This window comes from Wolffia australiana, chromosome 8 (assembly GCF_029677425.1).
Source record: "Wolffia australiana isolate 7733 chromosome 8, ASM2967742v1".
NCBI lineage: Eukaryota > Viridiplantae > Streptophyta > Magnoliopsida > Alismatales > Araceae > Wolffia > Wolffia australiana.
This window is the reverse complement of record NC_135842.1, coordinates 2,244,087-2,251,842: the sequence shown is the minus strand read 5'-3', so window position 1 is coordinate 2,251,842 and position 7,756 is coordinate 2,244,087. Positions and strand designations below refer to the sequence as shown.

Here is a 7,756-nt window from a genome sequence, read left to right as displayed (position 1 = left end):
AGCGCCTCAAAAGATGCCTCTACCGATTGCATTTAAGTCGTCGGATTCTTTTTGAACCATTGAGATTTGATCACGTGGGCCCACTAGGAGATTGGCCCCTCTAATAACTTTCATATTAAGTATGCTAATATGATTATATTTACATGTCTGTTTGCATTGGATCACTTATATTTGCATGTAATTAAGCTAAAAAATGATTACATCTATTTTTAGAATGAATTCCTGACTTTTCTACATTTTTGTGTATTTCGTGGAAATTTTCTTACGAGCGATTTTCAAAGAATATAATTTTTGAGACAGAATATGATTTTTTCTTGAACTTTTAGAAGGCAACAAATCCTAGCCCTCGCATAAGATTAGGGCCAGCCACTCATTAGCTAAGTTAACATTACGCATCAGCCTATCATTGCTTTGCACTTCGCGAACCGATGATTGCACTTATGACTGACACGTTTTTTTTTGGACCACACGTTTTTTGCATTAAATAACATGTGGACCAAGGCACAAAGAGACAAAACATACCTTTAATTTCTCTTTTCCTTTGAAATGGCACGAACGATGTGGTGCGCTTGTGTCCACTTATTTAAAATAAAAGAAAAAAAAAAGAAATAGGGTTTTGTGGCACGCACTGACGCGCCGCCATGTCATCCTCGAGAAAGAGTATTTCTTTCTTTTTTTATTTATTATTTCACACTTTCTGTTTATCTTTTTAAGGTACATTGGACACCGAAAAGTGCATTCACGGAATAGAAAATGCACAGAATTTCAAGCGCTTTGACTTCTTAACAGAAGCGCACAACGAGGACGCTGGGGAGGAGAAAGAAAGAATCAAGTCCTAGGATTGGCTGAACTTCAAACAGCCATAACTTTTGATCTACAACTCCTATTGAGCTTAAATTTTCAGCCCTACTTTGTCTTCTTATCCTCTTTTCATCCATGTCTTGTGATGTATAAATAGAGGCCTGGATCACTGTAAAATTCATCTTGAACTTGCTTTATAATTGTGTGGGCTGATTGAAAGATAGTGAGTTTTGAGATCCATCAAGTGTGTTCTTGGTGTCCTGGGTGTGTGGGCAGAAGCATTGGAGAAGAGGGTGAGCTTACTAGCCCTCATAAATTGCCCTGATCCTGGCAAAATGTAAGGATCTAAGGTAAGCGTCTTCACCTTACGTTGTTTATTTTCCCGATATCATAGTTAGCGTAATTAGGCTTTATCGTATTCTTTTCACTTACATTTTACTTTCTTGTATCCTCGTACCTCGTCTCCCTATCCTCTCCATTTTACTTTCTTTCACTACCATCCTTCACACACTCTTGCACCATCGTGTCCTTTAGATTACCTAACTCAAGCCCATACCGCTTCGCATAATTCATGTTCGCTTACTCTTTTCTTTACTAAATAAATGAACATATAACTTATATCCTTTTACTCGAGATCCCTTGCTCACATACTCTACTTTCCTTTTTATCTCTTTTCTCATGGATCATCGCTATAATAAGAACTTAATTCCTTAATCAGTGTTCCATGGGGAGACGATCCATACTCATCACTAACTAAATATTCTTAAGTAAGCACCATTAAATATAACTTTTATTGAATAATCTCACTTACCAACGATGAATTAACACCCCTAACTTTTAAGATTAACACCATCTGTTTCTCTCTCCTCCATATTTCCCTAAGAACAACCATAGAAAAATTGAGATTAATTTGATAAGACCCCGCAATTATTTTTATTCAACCGCACGAGTGAGAGCTTTTTTAAGCACGAATTTGTAACCACGATTTAAAAAGAGTCCCGCTGCCTTTAGAATTTACTTTCAAATCCTAAATTCTTTATGACTATATCCCTTTCTATTTAAAAATTCATTTCTTCCGTGAAACAATTCCACACAAATTGAATAAAATTCTAGAAAAATCTAGAATGTTCAGTAATTCATCCAACCTCAGTTGACATTAAAATTTTTTTTTAAACCTGCATATCCATTTAAGTAGAGTTATTCCAAGCTTAAATAAATTCCATAAAATTCTTAAATAAACTGAAAATTAGAATAAAATCAGAATTCACTTGGAATAATAATTAACATGTAAATGTATGATAACAAGTTTATTTTAAACTCTGTAGATGAAGAAACGTATGCTAATAAATTGAATTAAACACCAAATTTAGGGTGTTTTCATTGGGCTCCTTGTGTGGCGGTGCTCGATGGCTACCGGCTAAAGTCAATATCATGCACTCGTTGGCTGGTGACTTGCTGGACTACTAACGTGTTTCTTCCTTCAACTAGCCACTAGAATACTTTTTTTTTGTTCTTCTTGTTTTTCACTTAAAGTTTACTGGACTAATTATTCCAAAACGTTTTTCGACATGAGATAAACACTAGTCTTAAAGCACTATTTAGGATTTTAGGGAGAACAAATGGTCATGTTGAAGATTTTTAAGAACAAATATATGGAAGGAAATTTATAGAAAAATAGATATAAAAATAATAAATTAATTCTAAAATGTTTATATTTTTGGTACTAAAAATCACTTTATCACATGTGTCTATTATTGTTGTCGGACCATCAATCAGAAGCACCCCACAAGCACACCAAATGCTCTCACTCAAGGGCTGAAAAACTTAAAAACAAAGCTAGAAGCACAGTTTAAATAGCATATAGTGTAGATGCAAGCGTTTTTTATGTTAACTGAAAACACAAAATTACACGTGAGTAAAATCAAGTAGAACGCTCTGAACTTATGCTTAAAAATAATGTGTAGTGGCGTGTGGAGTTCGAATCCACAAGGAATGGGGCATAACAATGTCAAACATTCTGAGGTAATTCAGAAAAGTAGATGAATAAATGAGGTTGGATGAGATATATGAATCATGTATTTAGGAAGAAACTAGACTAGCTTTGCAACAAGTCTAAGATCTGATAATTACCAGTAAATTGAGGACAAGTCATAGATAGAAATATAGAGACAGCAAAGGTGATTAAGGTCTATTTATTACACCAAAAAGGTTCGGCAAACATAGATATGATCTCTTTAAGAAATCAATGACAAGTTTTAGAGGGGATAACAGCCCTCCAAACTCCAAACTCGAAAGCTATAGCGAGGATGGACATGTGCCTCTGGATCTCACTATGCACATATATCATATGTCAATATTCTCTCAGCAATTCAATATGGGCAGAACTGCCCAAATTGAGCCATATAGGCAATCAAAAATGAGTAGGGTGAAAATGTTGGGTGGGTGATCCTCTGCTGTACAGTCTGACTTAAAGCGTCCTTAGACAGGTATATTGCACTGTAAAAGTAATTGGATGAGGGAGAAATAGCAATTGGCCTTTCTCACCATACAATCTAGACAGAATGCCCAGATCGCACCACATGTTCTAGGAAAAAAAGGATTACGCATTAGTCTCACAAGGTTTATTTGAAAGGATTATAACTATATAATATATGTGCGCTTTATAAGATATTTAAAAATCTATATCGAGATGTCACCGCTCTTGCATGCTAATAACATGATAAACCGATGTATATTTCCATACATTTTAGATTTTTGGTATTATTAATTTATCATTTTATCACTTGAATGAACTAAATATTTGTGCAATAGCTGTAAATTCTATTTTTTGCACATTATGATTACTTTTTACTAAACTCCTTGACTTCTTTGAAGTCAATAAATTGTATTACTGATGTGTATTCTATAGTTTCACATGTACAGAATTTATAGGAATGAGAACATGGTAATTCTTAAAGAGTTGGAAATTTTTTGAGAGTTGAGTAATTCTCAATAGGGGCAAGAAAGGTGCAAAAGGTGCTGTGGGCCTACAAAAGAGAGGTCTGAGGAAACGGGCCACAACCTGGCATGCCCATTGGGCTTCAAAAGACTTACAAAGAAAGAAGCTAAAGATTACTACGGAAGCTCTAAATCAATGGATAAAAGAGGCAAAGGGCAAGAAAAGAGCATAGAACATGCCCAAAGTGGTATTTTAGTATTTGTTCCAATGTATAAATATGCTGTTTTCTCCTTCATTTCCTCGCTCTGGAGGTGCTCTAGCAAGTGGCTGGCTAGCAAGATAAGGCATATTTCAGAATCCAGGTTGTTCTACATGCTTAATGTAAGGTTATTGAAGTTTTCTCTTAGCCACATCTATTGAATGCATTGAGAAATGCCTTATCCTGGAAAAATCTAAGGACTCAGACTTGAGAGGAAGCATTGAGGGCTCAGTAAACTTCCACTGAGGTTTTTAAGAACTTAGGTCTACATTTTCCCATGATTATCTATCCATCGTCCCTTTAAAACAACACTTTCTCACTCTAAACACTCATTTTTCCATACTTTCTCTCTCTAGAATCCACCCTTTCTGTACCTAGACTTCATCCATAGGCCAAGTTCATCCTCCCCAATTTCATAGAAAAATCTCCTTCATTTGCACTTTCAAATTCCATCTCAAACTCCTTCTACCCTCTTCTTCATTTTATCTCTCTATCTCCTCATTTGGACCTTTTCTCTCCCTAAAACCGTTTCGTTCTCTCTCTAAATCCATCTCTATTGCTCTCTAGACTCTGCTGCTCTCTCCACTTCGTCCCTAGAAACTTTTCATTAAAATTTTCACTTTTGAACCTTTCAAACTCAAATTATTTCTATCTTCGCTGTCCTTGTCCATTGGTGTGCACTGCACGGCAGCACGCGTGCGCTAGCGAGCACACTTGCCCGCCGGTCACGCCGCGCCACAGCTGCACCCACCGGCACGGAGGTATCAACAGTGAGCACTGACTTGATTTTTGGAAAGCCCAAAAGAGATCAACCACTATCAACTGGTCCCAAACTGAAACGAACAAGATCGACCCCACCATATAAAAACCGAAAAAAAAACAATAAAATTATATTCATTGATTAAAAGAATATATAATCCCACCACCGCTCTGCCACCGTTGTGTTGATGCTCCAACGTCGCTTCACCACCGCCGCGTCTGCTCTGCCGCCACTCTACCAACGCCACCGCCGCAGTCGCCCCCAGTGATCGCCGGAGCAGGTAATTTCTGTTTTTTAGCATTTAAAATTATAAAATTAATGTCAGAAAAAAATTAATAAAATGCCATCAAATACAAAAAACAAAATTACACTTCGTCCTAGGGGTGTAATAGATTATTTAAACCCTTCACAACCATGATTTATTTTTATTTGAGTGATATTAAACACGTAAATTACATGAGAGTAGGCCGTTTAGGTTTTGAGGGTTTTTTCCCATTCTATGTCTAATTATATGTTTTCCACTAGGTTTCCTTGGTCTTCTGCATACTTTGAATTGTCGATAGAAGGGCATTTAAATTTGGAAGGACATTTGTTTATTCAATAGATACGATGTTTTCTGCTGACGCAATTTCTTTTCTTTCACTTTCTTCTACCACTAAAGATCACCCTTCAGCTTGGGCCCTGCCAATGGCGGCAGGCCAGCCGAGGGCACCCATTCCATGAATAATACAAATCGGTAAAACAGTTTAAAGTGTATGCAGGCGGGCTCCAGACGTGGCGCCGCAGCCCGAACCGGCTAGAACTGGTTGCCCTCGAAGGTCTGGCCAAAGGACCAGCCGCGAGGGGCGACGTCGTAGCTGACGACCGTCCTTCCGTCGCTGGTGGTGACCTTGAAGGAGAGGCTCTGGCTACCGAGGTTGGCGTTGCTTTGCCAGTTCTGGCCCCAGTTGCGAGAGGGCCTGCCAGTCGGAGGTGGGAGTCTTCAAGGCAACGGCGACGACGTCGCCAGCGCCTCCGACGTTGGTGACGAGAACGAGGTTGAAGAAGCTGTGGCCGTTGACGGTGAAGCGGATTCCGCCGGACTTCACGCAGGGACGCGCTGGTAGGCGACGGGACGATGCCGGCGCGGTACTGGGCGATTTTGAGGAAGGCGGGCTGGGCTAAGTCGAAGTGCTCGCGCGGGGTTGCACCAGCCGCCGTTGTCGCTGGGGATGGAAGGGTTGGGCGGGCAGAAGTTGGTGGCCGTGACGGTGATGGTTCCGGGTAAGCACCATTTTGGGTCGCCGGCGCACTTGATCGTGTAGCAGGATCCGCAGCTCAGCCTGTTGTTGAACAGCGCCGTGCTTAGCGCCGCCGTGTTCGTCCCATAACCCTGGCTGTATAGGTTTCCGTATCCGCATGCCCCACCTGCATCATTATCCAATTTTAGTTCAGTTTTCTTCCTCTGTGTCTATCTCTGTCTTTACACCCTCACTCTCTCTTTACAAATCTCTGCACCTATCTCTCCCTCTACAACTCTCTACATATATCAGTCTCTAGTACTCTCTCCCTTTATATTTCTCTACGTCCCTCCATTGCTCTCCTCTATCTCTTTTACAACTCTGTACAGCTCACTATCTCTCGTTACAGTTCTCTACATTTATTTACTTTTCTAGAACTCTAAAACTCGAGAACTCTTTTTGGGTCGTGATTTTCTAGAGAAGGATGCGGAGATTCATCTCTTCTCTTTGTTTTTTCTCTCCGTCCATCTATCTCTCTTCCTCTCTGCCACTCAGTCACTCCCTCGTTATGTTTATTGGGTACCGATGTCTCTCCATCTAGCTACCCAATTTTTTATCATCTCTTTATTTACTTGCCTATCTGTCTCTGGCAACCGAAGCTGAGAGAGAGAAAAGGATCGATCCCTCACAGAAACTGGCGATCTGTCCATCTCTCTTCTCATGCGCATCTCGTTATCTATCTCTCCAAGGAGAGGGGAAATACGTACCCATTGTGCCGGAGGCGTCGCCGCCGCCGTAGAAGGTGGCGTGGGCGTTCTGCCAGCCGCCCTGGGCGGCGCTCGACCGGAGAACCGTCGCGAAGAGGAGAACGCCGAGTACGAAGCCCGCCGCTGGTGCCATGGCTGGATGTGTAGAGAAAACCTGGCTTGTTTCTGCCTTCTTCTTTCCTGAGTTAGAGAGCGAGATGTAGAGCTGTAAGAGAGAAGAAGAGCTGTAGAGAGAAGAAGAGCTGTAGAGAGATAAAGAGCTGTAGAGAGATAAAGAGCTGAAGAGAGAAGTTGATGATGGGCTGTGGAGGGGAGGTCGGTTGGTTTTATAAAGGGAGAAGGGAGCCTGGGCGGTGGGTCCTATGCAAATACTTTAGCGGTTTTCTCTAGTTGGGAGATCATAAGATTGTCTTTCTTGGTTGGGCCCACCAGGAACATGGGCTGGCTTGTTGCCGATGTGGACCGCCGCCGGAGACCAGCGTTGAAGCGGTTTTCTCTCTCTCTCACTCCCTCTCACCATCTCTCCCTCTCTCCTCTGCCCCCCTCTCTCTCCTTCTCTTCCCCTCTCTCTCCCCCTCTCCCCCCTTCTATCTCTCTCCCCTTCTGTCTCCTTTTCCTCTCTCTCTCTCTTCCCCTCTCCCCCCCTCTATCTCCCTCCCCCTACCTTTCTCTCCCTTCTATCTCCTTCTTTTCCTCTCTCTCTCTATCCCCTTTCTTTAATCCACAAAACTAATCTCCATGTCCAAATCAGGAGCAAATATTCCAGCTCGCATGTTACTCTATCTGTATAGATATCCAAAGTGAGTCTCTCCTTCGTGACAAAAAGAGACGTAGTCCGAGAGAGAAAGTGACGGTTGAAGATCCTGATCGTACGGCTAGACTTGGTGCATTGCATTAGACAGAATTGATAACTTCCAGGTCGATGATATTATCAAAACCATTTACTTTTAGAGAAATAGGTCGAGACCTTTGATATTTCTCCAATAAATGATAAGACTCAAAATTCAGAGA

General features: G+C 41.1%; 1 pseudogene; it reads right to left on the bottom strand.

The window, feature by feature from the left end:
- Positions 1-5,470: 5,470 nt before the first annotated feature.
- Positions 5,471-6,878, bottom strand: LOC144706566 (expansin-A10 pseudogene; annotated as a pseudogene).
- Between the last annotated feature and the right edge of the window lie 878 nt (positions 6,879-7,756).